Below are 12,609 nucleotides of genomic sequence, written 5' to 3'. Positions count from 1 at the left end.
CAGAGTACAGGTCTTTTGCCTCCTTAGGTAAGATTATTCCTAGGTATTTTCTTTCTGATGCAGTGGTAAATAGGAATGTTTCCTTAATTTCTCTTTCTGATTTTTCGTCATTAGTGTATAGCAATGCAACAGATTTTTGTGTATGAATTTTGCATCCTTCAACTTTACCAAATTCATTGATGAGCTCTAGTTTTCTGGTAGTGTCTTTAGGATCCTCCTTGTATAGTATCGTGTCATCTGCAAACAGTGACAGTTTTACTTCTTGTCCAAATTGGATTCCTTTTATTTCTTTTTCTTCTCTGATTGCCATGGCTAGGACTTCTAAAATTATGTTGAATAAAAGTGGCAAGAGTGGACAACCTTGTCTTGTTCCTGATCTTAGAGGAAATGCTTTCAGCTTTTTACTGTTGAGTATGATGTTAGCTGTGGGTTTGTCATATATGGCTTTTATTATGTTGAGGTAGTTTCCCTCTATGCCAACTTTCTGGAGAATTTTTATCATAAATGCATGTTGAATTTTATCAAAAGCTTTTTCTGCTTCTATTGAGAGGATCATATGGCTTTTATTTTTCAGTTTGTTAGTGTGTATCACATTGATTTGCAAATATTGAAAAATCCTTGCATCCCTGGGATAAATCTCACTTGATCATGGTGTAAAATCCTTTTAATGTACTGTTGGATTCAGTTTGCTAGTATTTTGTTGAGGATTTTTGCCTCTGTGTTCATAAGTGATGTTGGCCTGTAATTTTCTTCTTTGTGATATCTTTATCTGGTTTTGCTATCAGGGTGATGGTGGCCTCATAGAATGAGTTTGGAAGTATTCCTTCCTCTGCAGTTTTTTGGAAGAGTTTGAGAAGGATGGGTGTTAACTCTTCTATAAATGTTTGATAGAATTCTCCTGTGAAGCCATCTGGTCCTGGACTTTTGTTTGCTGGGAGTATTTAAATCACAGATTCAATTTCAGTACTTGCAATTGGTCTGTTCATATTTTTTATTTCTTCCTGGTTTTTCTTGGAAGATTGTACCTTTCTCAGAATTTGTCCATTGCTTCTAGGTTGTCCATTTTATTGGCATACAGTTGCTTGTAGTAGTTTCTTATGGTCCTTTGTATTTCTGTGGTGCCAGTTGTAACCTCTCCTTTTTCACTCCTAATTTTATTGATTTGGGCCCTCTCCCTTTTCTTCCTGATGAGTCTGGCTAAAGGTTTATCAATTTTGTTTATCTTTTCAAAGAACCAGCCTTTACTTACATTGATTTTTTTCTATTGTTTTCTTAGTCTCTATTTCATTTATTTTTGCTCTGATCTTATGATTTCTTTCCTTCTACTAACTTTGGGTTTTGTTTGTTCTTCTTTCTCTAGTTGCTTTAGGTGTAGGGTTAGGTTGTTTGAGATTTTGCTTGTTTCCTGAGGTAACCTTGTATTGCTGTAAACTTCCCTCTTAGAACTGCTTTTGCTCACAAGTTTTGATCAAAGAGGACAAAAGAAGAAAGGAAGAGAAAAGACCTACAAAAACAAATCTAGGAAATTTCCTGGCAGTCAAGTGGTTAGGACTTGACACTTTCACTGCCATGGGGCCATGATTTGATTTCCTGGTCAGGGAACTAAGATCCCAAAAGCCGAGTGGTGCAGCCAAAACAAAAACAAACAAACAAACAAAAAATCCAAACAATTAGCAAAAAAGGATAAGTAATTTCTTAGTGTCTTTTGTCTGTTTTTCTAAGGAAGCATTAGAGATGTTTCTTATTTAAGGGATGCCAAATAAAGAGATAATTTTTAGGACAATTAATTATCAAAACTTTTTGTTGCACATGAGGGAACCCCGGTTCAAATGACCTTCAGCCAAAGAGGGTTAAAAGAAAGAAGGAGGAATCACTGGAACATTTGGCACACAGACCAGGCTCTATCTGGAACACACAACTGCCCAGATGAAGTCACCAGGTATTCACTATCTTTAGTACTGGTTCTCCCCAGAAGGTGAGTAAAGTGGCTGCTCTCTGAGCAAAACTTGTATTTTACCATATTAGTGGCCACAGGGCATAAGGAGAATATTGTTTTTAATAGACTTAATAGAAAATTCCAAGAGGCAATTCTGATTGGGCGTGATTGGGTCACATGCCATCTCTGATGTCCTGTGGGCTTGGGGCTGGATATTCTGACACTTCAGGCTTTGAGGCCATGTTCACCTTTTTGGCATGAGGATCAAACACTATGGAAAGAGGTAAATACTGAAATATTTTTATTACTGGCTTTTTATAAAGAATAAAATTGATGTTTGCTCAGTAATGCTATTAAAAGAATCTCTTCCTCTAGGGAAGCCAGAGTTGTACATTTTCATCATATGAGTAGTCAACTGTGTTGAATTCAACAGAGAAGGTCATTTAAAATACAGATGGGAAAGCCACCAGATGTGACATCATAGAGACAGACTAGCAGTGAGAGCCTGTTTTGTTGGAGGGATGGGCTCTGGAAAATAATAGCAATGAGTTGAAGAGTGAAAAGAGATGAAAATATGAAAACAAAGTTCTAGTCTTCATTTTGAAATGACAGCTTGTGGAAAAAAACCCAATACGTCTTTGAGTAATGATGCTTTAGGCTCCTGCATTTCAAACTGCGGTCCTGGGTGTTGCTTAGCAACTTGTTAGAAATGTAGAATCTCAAGGTTCATCCCCAACCTCACAAACAGAGTCTGCATTTTAACTACATTCCCAAGAGATTCATTGAGTCTTGAGAAATGCTTCTTAGATGGTGCATCCCACAGCGATAGGAATAAGAAATTGTTCTGGGAGGGTCGTAAATGGCAGGTGATACAGTGTTGCCATATTTTATAGACCGATTTTTCCAATGTGTTTGTTATTAAAGAGATGGAGAGAGGAGAGTAAACTTGAAAGTTAAATGTGTGGATAGATATTATTTTTGGTCGGGGTCAGTAGGGAAATTGGGAAAGAAGTGTGTGGCATCTTTGTCAGCACATGAGGAAGAGCCTGTGGATGGAGGAAAGGAAGAGAACACCAAGAGTGTCCATTTATTGAGCAAGTTTCTGGTGAAAGTTGGAACAGGCTGAGTCGAAGGCACGGGTGCAAGACTGAGAAGGAGCTCCTTTAGAGAATCAAGATCTCAGGCAGGGAGACGTGGACTAAAACAAACAGATTGGTTGGGTAGAAAAGAGAGAGTGAACAGGGTGTTGTCTTTCATTTCAGAACAAAAGACAAAGCATCTAAGTGTAGAACAGCTATGTAAAAAAAAAAAATGTGAGCCTGCCAGACTAGCTGAGATCACTTATTTTGACTATTCGTGAAACCAATAAATTGCTTTGTACCACAATTAAAGAGCCAACACGTGCAAACAGAATAAGGACTCTGATGGTGGGAAACTGGAGATAGGAGAGTGGAAAGTCATGGTGTGAAGGATCCTAGGATGCTAAGAAAGCACTCTGGTGCCAGAGCTGCCCTGGATATGTTTGGATGGAATAATGGATTGGGAGAAATGAGGTGTGGGTCTGGGAGAGAAACATGGAAATACCACAACCGCAGGATGTATTCTTTCTGATGTGAAAGTCCATAAAACATTCTGTACATAGAACTGTAGTGTTGGTGAGCCAGTTTCTAAACTCATTAGAGAAAACTGCTTTACCTTTGACATTAATAGAAAATGAATATCCAAATTCCATTACCATTTGAGGAAAAAGTATTAATAGGTGATAGGATGTTTCTGCAGTAACTTATTTTAATGATTAGTAATGACATTATTCCTCTTTCTACCACCAATGGTAGAATCACTTTAGCAGTTTACTTAATAATTTAAAGTTTAAGACTTTACAAAATAGTTTATGTGTTATATTTTTATTGTACCCAAATTTTGCAAAAATCAGTTCTCTGATTTTAAACTGAATTTAAATTTTAAACTGATTTTTCTGATTTTAAATTCTGTTAAATTATTTATTTATTTATTTATGGCTGTGTTGGGTCTTCGTTGCTGTGCGCGGGCTGTCTCTACTTGCGGTGAGCAGGGGCTACTCTTTGTCGCGGTGCGCAGGCTTCTCATTGCAGTGGCTTCTCTTGTTGCGGAGCACGGGCTCTAGGCGTGCTGGCTTCAGTAGTTGTGGCACATGGGCTCAGTAGTTGTGGCTCATGGGCTCTAGAGCGCAGGCTCAGTAGTTGTGGCTCACGGGCTTAGTTGTTATGCCGCATGTGGGATCTTCCCGGACCAGGGCTCGAACGTGTGTCCGCTGCATTGGCAGGCGGGTTCTTAACCACTGTGCCACCAGGGAAGCCCTTACATTAGTTTTAATGTTTCAAAATGTTTCCCAGTGAATTCACTCTTCCGCTGCTCCACTGTGATAGCAGCTTTGTTCCCTTCCTCGTCTGCTTAGATATGCTTCCCCCAGTCCTTCTCAGAATCAGCCTGTATCCTCACCTGCCACACCACGGAGGAAATAAAATGCATCTGATGGGAACTCCATCCCCTTCTCATAGTCAATCTATTAAATCTTCCTGTACTCACTCCTATTTTCCTTTCCTTCCCTCTTACTAAAATGGAGAGAATGTCTCTCCCCGCCTCAGAAACCAAAATTTGTGCATTTAGTTTGTTGCCCCACACCTCTTACCCTTTCAGGGAGCTCTTTCTATCATTCACCTACTCTCTCCTGCATCATCAATCTCTCCCCTTCTCTTTCATACTTTCCATCACCACCAGGCTTCAGTATCTCTCACACGACAAGTGAAAAAAAGTTCTCCAGGGCCCCACTCCCCTTTGGGGCACCACCATTTCTCTCTACTCCCATTCAGAGCCAGACTCGTCCCACCTCCATTGCTTACTTTCCATAAACCCTCTTCCATCCTAGTCTGGCGTGTGCACCATCCCTCCATCAAAACTACTCCTGCCAAGCGGAAAGGTGTAAGGAGACAAACCCAGGGGCGTTTTCATTGCTGCTCTTGCTTGATGTCCTGGCAGTATTCCACATGCTCTCCCCAAACATGTGTGCTCTCCCCAAACATGCATGCTCTCCCATGGTTTTCCTCCTGTGTCCCTAGATGATGTTCTTAGCGTCCTGTGTTAGCTTTTTTTTTCCTTCAACACAACCTCTTAACGTTGGGGCATCTCAGATCATCTTGCGAGCCCTTAGCCTTTCCCACTCACTCTCAGTAGGTTAGTGGATCTACAGATGCGATCAGTTGACGACACCCAAGCTCTAGCTCTGGTCCAGACTTGCCATTATATGACCCCTAGCCCTATTTATCCAACTGCCTATTGAATATGCCTCAACGTGGCGGTCTCTGACACAGCTTAAACTTACCTTTATCCCCACCATGGCTCTGAAACCCTCAGTTATGTTTTTCTTTTTCAAGTCGCACCCACCTCCCATCCAGATGTAGGTTTAAGCATATATAGTCTTTTACTTATTGTCCTTTGCCTTTTCGTTTTTTCATCTTATTCTTTCAAATGCTGAATTATACCACCTACTTTCCTTTCGACAGTGAACATCTCTTACCAATTAATTCTATTAATAACCAACAAATACTTTCATGGAGTAATCTTGTTTGTGTCGTGTTACCTAATTTAAATATTTTTAGATCACATATTTTCAATTAGTGATGATATCCTCTGCATTTACAGGATCTTACTGACCATATTCCAGAGGACATTGTTTCCTTAGTTTTATCTGTCCTTTACCAACATGTATTTCCAGAGTTTAGTTTTAATCTTATCCGTTTCTACTAGCTATAAACAATGTGAGATATTGATGCATCCGTCCTTTTTAATTTTGATAGACCACTGTTTTTACTTTGATACCTAATTTACCTGTATAGCATTCTTCTAAATATCCATATTTTATTTATATAATCATTAAAGCAAAAGCTTATTAAACAAATTAGATTTCTATTGGCATTTAAACATCGATTGCACACCTAATGAATTTTTCTCTATTTAATTCAAACCACAGTCTGCTGTATCTGATTTTCTTAAATGCTTTAAGCGCTGTATGAGGCAGACACAATACACACATAATATTAAACTTGTGAAAATTGGATTGGTTCACCTAGGCTAATCAGGTCAAAAGTGCTAATAAATTTAAGGGTGTTTCTTTACTTTTATATTCTTATTCCCTCTTACTCATTTTTAGGGTTGTCTTTCTTGTTTTCATCAATTTTACCAACTGTACACGTGTCCAGTGTTTCAATAATCCTACACACCCTAAAGATGAGGAGCATTCTATCTGCCCATAGTCGAAAGATTTATCAACCAGTTTATTCCTGGTCTAGGTCATGAGGATTGTTTGCATCTTCCAAGGTGATTCTACCTGAGTTGATTACTCAGCAAGAGAGGTCCTGCTTTTATAGGTCACTACTGTCCTTTATATAAGGAACTGTCCAAATCACTGCTCCCAGTAGTTGGTCCGTTTTATTTTCTGGTAACCCCAGCTTTTATCCCAAGCTGTCACTTGATCTGGACATCTCAGCTTTTTAGTACAATTCAGTAAAACCTTAATTTAGTACCACTTCACCTTCATTATACAGACTGGAGTGAGCCTTCTTTGACATTGCTTGTTCTGAGGGGGACCTAGTCAAGCCCAGTTACGTCAGAAAGTTTAGGTCACTGCTGCTCTTCGAAATTACTGTTCTTGCCCATCTACAGTTTAGTCCTGGGTATTGACTTCTGTGATTATTGACCATTATTATGATGAGATTATCATTCTCGGTGTTTGGTCCCTTAGACTAGTACATGCTTATGGTTTTCCCTGATGCATACGTACGGAACACATGTCCTGCACTGTTTAAGCTGAAGTACTGCCAGTTCTGTCCCCAGGAGTCTGTCCAAATTCTTGGATGGTGGTAAAAAATAAATTATGAAGTTGCTTTTGATTGCCATCTGCCTAGCTCGAGAAATAGTATCTGAACACCCTCACAGACTATCACCAGCTGTGACTTTAGAACCAGATTGGTCCCTTGGAAATAAAAACAGGTGTTTTACATACCATAAATATAGTTAGACAGATGGAATGTTTAGGATAGAGAAAAATACTCCTTACCTACTTATTTTAGTTCCCATTATCTTTCTTCTTCTTCCTGAATAATCTACAACCATCAGTAGAAGGTTGTTTTTGGGAGAACAGGCATGAAAAAGGGAAACAAATTTTTATTTATGGCTTATGAAAATGTAGAAAATCGATGAATACAGAATGATACAAAGCAGAATCGATGGCTATAGAATAATGCAAGGTACTGAATTACTACACATAGGTATTGACACCTGTAGTACCCTTAGTTTTGTACTGGCTAATGTCTTTTGACCGTGGTGGTGTTTTTATAAACGATGTATCTTCATACTCTTGATGAATACTATTTAAAGTTCTGTCCACGTTCTGTACATTTTCCATATCCTTTTACCTCTTATAACACCAGATAATCTGCAACAATATTCACAAAAGTATTGTAGTCCTAAAATTTTGCAGAGGAAAATGTCACTTATTTTTACATCCCCCTTCTACATGCAAAGCATTTCCAAACTGTTATCACGTGGGCTGAAGTATTTCCCCCTCAGGGTTATTTTGAAGATAGATAGAGAAGTTTCCGAGCCTGACAACATGCAACGTGTTAGTTTCAGGTGAGTTTACTTCCTTCACACAAGTCAGAAGACTTAGTAAAAGAAAAAAAAATATACAGGAAAAACTTTGAGGCTCTCAAGCTACAAGTTTTGCAGTGGATAGCTGCCTTCTACAAAATGGATTCTGAGGGTTTTTAGAATCTTCACATCTGACAGAAAACCTTACTTGAAAATATGCCTGTTGTTTTCATTCAGAATGGTATAGGCACATTGGAAAAAAAGTGTACATTAAAAAACAAAAAGTCTTCAAATCATCCCCAATATCCATATATTAGGAATATTCATTATTATCTGTTAGGCATATGATTGTTTCTTTGAGTGTAGAAATATGGACACAAAAGTACATCTTTATTTTTTTAGCACAAAAATAGATTTGGTTCATACTTTCTATAGAATGTATATTCTCCTGCAACTTTAACTTTTTTCCCCGTTCCGTACCATTTCAAAGAAACCTTTTTTTAAGTTTTTTTTACTTAAGTATACTTAATTTACAACGTGTTAATTTTTGCTGTACAGCCTAGTGATTCAGTTATATACATATACATTCTTTTTCATATTCTTTTCCATTATGGTTTATTACAGGATACTGAATATAGTTCCCTGTTCTATACAGTAGGATCTTGTTGTTGTTTGTCCATTCTATATATACTGGCTTGCATCTGCTAATCCCACACTCCCAGTCCTTCCCTCCCCCCCTCCCCCTTGACAACCACAAGTCTGTTCTCTGTGTCTGTGAGTCTGTTTCTGTGTTGTAGATAAGTTCATTTGTGTCATATTTTGGATTCCACATATAAGTGACATCATATGGTATTTGTTTCTTTCTGACTTACTTTGCTTACTATGATAATCCATAGGTCCATCCATGTTGATGCAAATGGCATTAATTCATTCTTTTTTATGGCTGAGTAATATTCCATTGCATATATAGATATCTTCTTTATCCATTCATCTGTTGATGGACATTTAGGTTGCTTCCATATCCTGGCTATTGTGAACAGGGCTGCTATGAACATAGGGGTGCATTTATCTTTCTAAATTAGAGTTTTGTCTGGATATATGCCCAGGAGTGAGATTGCTGGATTATATGGTAGTTCTATTTTAAGTTTTTTTGAGGAACCTCCATACTGTTCTCCATAGTGGCTGCACCAGTTTACATTCCCACCAACAGTGCAGGAGGGTTCCCTTTTCTCCACACCCTCTCCAGCATTTGTTACCTGTAGGCTTTTTGATAATGGCCGTTGTGACCGGTGTGAGGTGATAACCTCGTCGTAGTTTGTTCTGATTTGCATTTCTCCAATAATTAGCCATGTTCAGCATCTTTTCATGTGCCTCTTGGCCATCTGTATGTCTTCTCTGGAGAAATGTCTATTTAGGTCTTCTGCCCATTTTTTGATTGGCTTGTTTTTGTTGTTGTTGAAGAAATAATTCTTTTGAATTAAGTTGTTAGTTTTAAGTTGCTCTTGTCTGAGTACCCGAACACTGACACGATCATCTCCTACTCGTGGTCCCTTAAGAGTCTCTTCGGTCTTCATGCATCTATCACTGCATGATGCCAATACTTCCATAGGAGAAACCACTACGGGAAGAAGTGCTGGCTCGAAGGGAATACACAATTGAAACTCTGAAAAGTTCTAGGCGAATTCCCCTTCAAAGAAGGTGGTAGGAAGACACACTCTCTAAACAGCTCCCGAGAACATTTTTCTCCCCACCTTTACTAACAACGGATAGTATCAATCTTTTCAAATTTTGGTGATCATGTAGACCAAAGTAAATGGAACGTGCACCTTGTTTTAATAGAGAGAACATATTAATCTTCTATTGGGTTTGTTTTATCATGTTAAGGATCCATTTTGTCCATATTCAGAAACTCACGCGGTAAGCCATGTGTTCTTTTGGAATTCCTTAGGAATGTGTTTCCTTGCTTCTTGGTCCTGGTGGGGGAGGCGGGGCATTACTCCTTTATTCCATTATTCCTGTTATTCCTTTTCCTATTTCCATCGAGAACAAAACCTCCGCTCCGTGGTTTAAAAGGGATGCCTGCCGGGGACAGACTCGCACTGCCTCTTCCTTACTCCTTCTTCTTTCACATCTGTCACATCTGTCTCGGAGAACTCTTCTCCAACGTGGTCCCCACGTAGAGGGCGTTTGGCGTGGCCCTGGCTTCAGACTCTCATTCGCTCCTTTTCTCTCTCAGAAAGCTGACCCTGCCTTCAGAGAGAGGCTAACTCACTCCCTCCCAGCTCCTCCTGCCATATCCACACACGGGAGGCCCACCTCCTTCTGGTTCTCTTCTTTGCGTGAAAGATGTCACAAAGACCATGATTTTTCATGTGTCCAGCTTTGGCAGCTATGTTTGGAACTTGCTCTGCTGGCTCCGGTTTTTCCAAAGGCGGATTCTAGAGTTGGAATGGGGTCGGGGTGCTTGGGAGGTGAGAAGATTCTTCAAGGCTAATTCATCCTCGAATACATAAGACATCCTACAATTTGGAGACACAGACTTTATGCCGATCATCACATGAGTTCTTTTGTGTGAGCTTTAGCATATGTCTCCTGTTCTCTTAATTACTAACACCCCCGGTCCTCAAAATATTTGAGCCAAATATTGTGCTCGTACATGATTAATCTGATTTGTGAAATTCTACCGTATTGGATTTCTTTGTACCCAAAGGGTATCCAACTGGAGGACAGTTTCTACATTGATTCAGACTGTGTATATATAACCAAAAATCATAAGCATGATGTGATATTTGAATTAATATTTCTAATTTTAGATATATTTCTAAAATGAGATCATAAAGAATACTTTTTTACATGACAAAGGGAATTTGCCAGTTTCCCAAAAGGTGCCTAAAATCTGAAGACGACCTTTTGATAAGAATGTTAAATTTCTGTGTAAACAGACATTTCTCCTGGAGCTGGCTCATCTCACAGCCAGTGTGCTATGCATTCTACATAACACTAAAACATCTCTATCCTTCAGAAGGAAGGCGAGGTATGTATGCCATATTTTTACAAATAGGCTGTGTCAACATGTGTTTAAGTACTAATCAATCAACATTATACACATAATCAGCCTAACAATTTGATATTTGTTTAGGGTTCCTGTAAAATTAACTACTCACAGAAAATTATGAACAGAATTGGAAAGCAGTGCCATGCCCAAGAAGATAATAAATCCAGGTTCTCTGCTAATTTAAATCTTATTCCAAGTGTAGGTAGGATCTGAAGAGGAAGAAATGCAAACGAGATGTTCATAGAACATTCCAGTATTCATTCATTCACTATACATTGACTCCATGCCGAGGTCGCAGGGCATCCCCAAGTACAGCATATAAGCCTGTGGAACACTTTTTGGATGCAAAATTTAAGACCGTATGGAAAAACAGTTTGAGGAACCAAGGTAACAAGTAAATCACTGACCTCTCAGATGGTTACAATCTTTCATTAAAATAAAACAAGCCAGCTTACTGCCTGCAGGGCATGTTAACGGTATTAACATAGAAGTAAGGGGAATTCTGTCACTGATTGCCATTTTCCATCTCTTGCTCATGAGATCTGTTCTTCCTTGGGCTTCAAGTTAATGCTTAGAAGTTGCATCCTTTATGGTAAAAGAGGGACATAATTTTCCTGTCTTTTCCTTGAGCCAGGTGTTCTTGGCCTTTCGAGTTCAAGACTTGCAGTTATTACACTTTGTCTGCTGGTTTGCTACTACTGTCCCAGAGAAATCTGTGACTGCTTAAATGGACAACCAACCAAGTGCAAACTGCTTTTAACCGACTCAGCCTGCAATTCCAATTTGTCTATAGCCTTAGCTCTGCCCATGCTAATTTTGTGCTGACACACACATGCTCGGTTCCCCTTATTTGTGGTTTTTTTTTTTGGCCACTTGGCTTGTGGAATTTTAGTTCCCTGACCAGGGATTGAACCTGCACCCTCGGCAATTGAAAGCCACGAAGTCCTAAGCACTGGACTGCCAGGGAATTCCCTTGGTCCCCCTTATTGGGATCTGAGCGTTCTCCCGTCCTAACAGACACAGGAAGACAGTTATAAGACCTGGATTTGCTTTCTCTCAGCATCTCCTTTCCCAAGGTCTATTCTAAAAGTCCACTTCTATTTAGGCTTCCTTTTTTTTTTTCCCTTATACCCCTCCTCAGGATTTTTAAGCACCTGGTTTGCTTGGCTGTTAATGGGGTTAGTGCCTAATTAACCCTGGTAAGAGTGCCACTCACCTGCATTGACATTTTCCTCATTGTTAAAAAGGCATACATAGATAAATTCATATATGCTAGAATAGTTTTCAAAAAAAAGGGTAGCTTCAAATTAAGGGTGGATCACTCCATGTGTAATATGCACTGTGCCACGTGTAGTAGGGTGAGAAGGGGTACCCAAATGGCGGTGCACAGCTCCAGTATTCAAGGAGGTGATAGCTATATTACAAAGAACTCTGCAATACCAGTTGGCATGTAGAAGATAACAAGTCTTGAGAAAAGAAAGCAGCGAGAACTTTCCTGCATGGGGTGTGTGTGTGTGTGCGTGTGTGTAGGAATGTTTTGTGGGCTAGCCTGGCTGGTGACGCAAGAGGACCTCTCTGGGCAGAAGGAACAGGTTGTACAAAGATATCTGGAAGCAGAGCCCAGGCTAATGTGTAATTCGTTTATCTGAAGCGTCTTCTAAATGCAGCATGGTGAACCGCGGGAGATAAGACTAGGGCATGTCCTGGAAATAAGCTTGTGCTGGCCTGGCCGGCCTGAGGACCGTGTGAGGACTCCCTGAATGGTGGAAAGACACTGATGATTCCTGAGTGTGGAAGGAGGAAGGCGTCACAGTGACATTTCAGGAAGGTAAGTCTGAAATCACCGAGTGGGAACGAAACAAGACTTAAGGAACCAGTTGCAGAGATGATTATAATTCCGTGAGAGGATGTGAGGGTCTGAATTAAAGTAATGGTGGAGAACAGATATCGCTGAATGTCCTTCTAAAGGCTTCTTAGGAGCATCCAAGAGCTG

At 39.6% G+C, this 12,609-nt stretch overlaps 1 protein-coding gene across 5 annotated transcripts in view; it reads left to right on the top strand.

Annotated features, from left to right (window-relative positions):
* PNPLA4 (patatin like phospholipase domain containing 4) overlaps window positions 1-12,609 on the top strand; it is a 108,916-nt gene that overhangs the window by 51,533 nt on the left and 44,774 nt on the right. Inside the window, exon 7 of one of the 5 annotated variants that reach the window (XR_005018280.1) lies at window positions 12,268-12,444. The exons of the other annotated variants lie outside the window; for them this stretch is intronic. The gene's annotated coding sequence lies outside the window, so the exon portion shown is untranslated. The remainder of the gene's footprint in view (window positions 1-12,267; window positions 12,445-12,609) is intronic. 5 annotated transcript variants of the gene reach the window in all.

This window comes from Balaenoptera musculus, chromosome X (genome assembly GCF_009873245.2).
Source record: "Balaenoptera musculus isolate JJ_BM4_2016_0621 chromosome X, mBalMus1.pri.v3, whole genome shotgun sequence".
In the NCBI taxonomy this organism is placed as follows: Eukaryota; Metazoa; Chordata; class Mammalia; order Artiodactyla; family Balaenopteridae; genus Balaenoptera; species Balaenoptera musculus.
The sequence above is the reverse complement of the archived record's forward strand: the minus strand, read 5'-3'. Positions and strand labels throughout refer to the sequence as shown.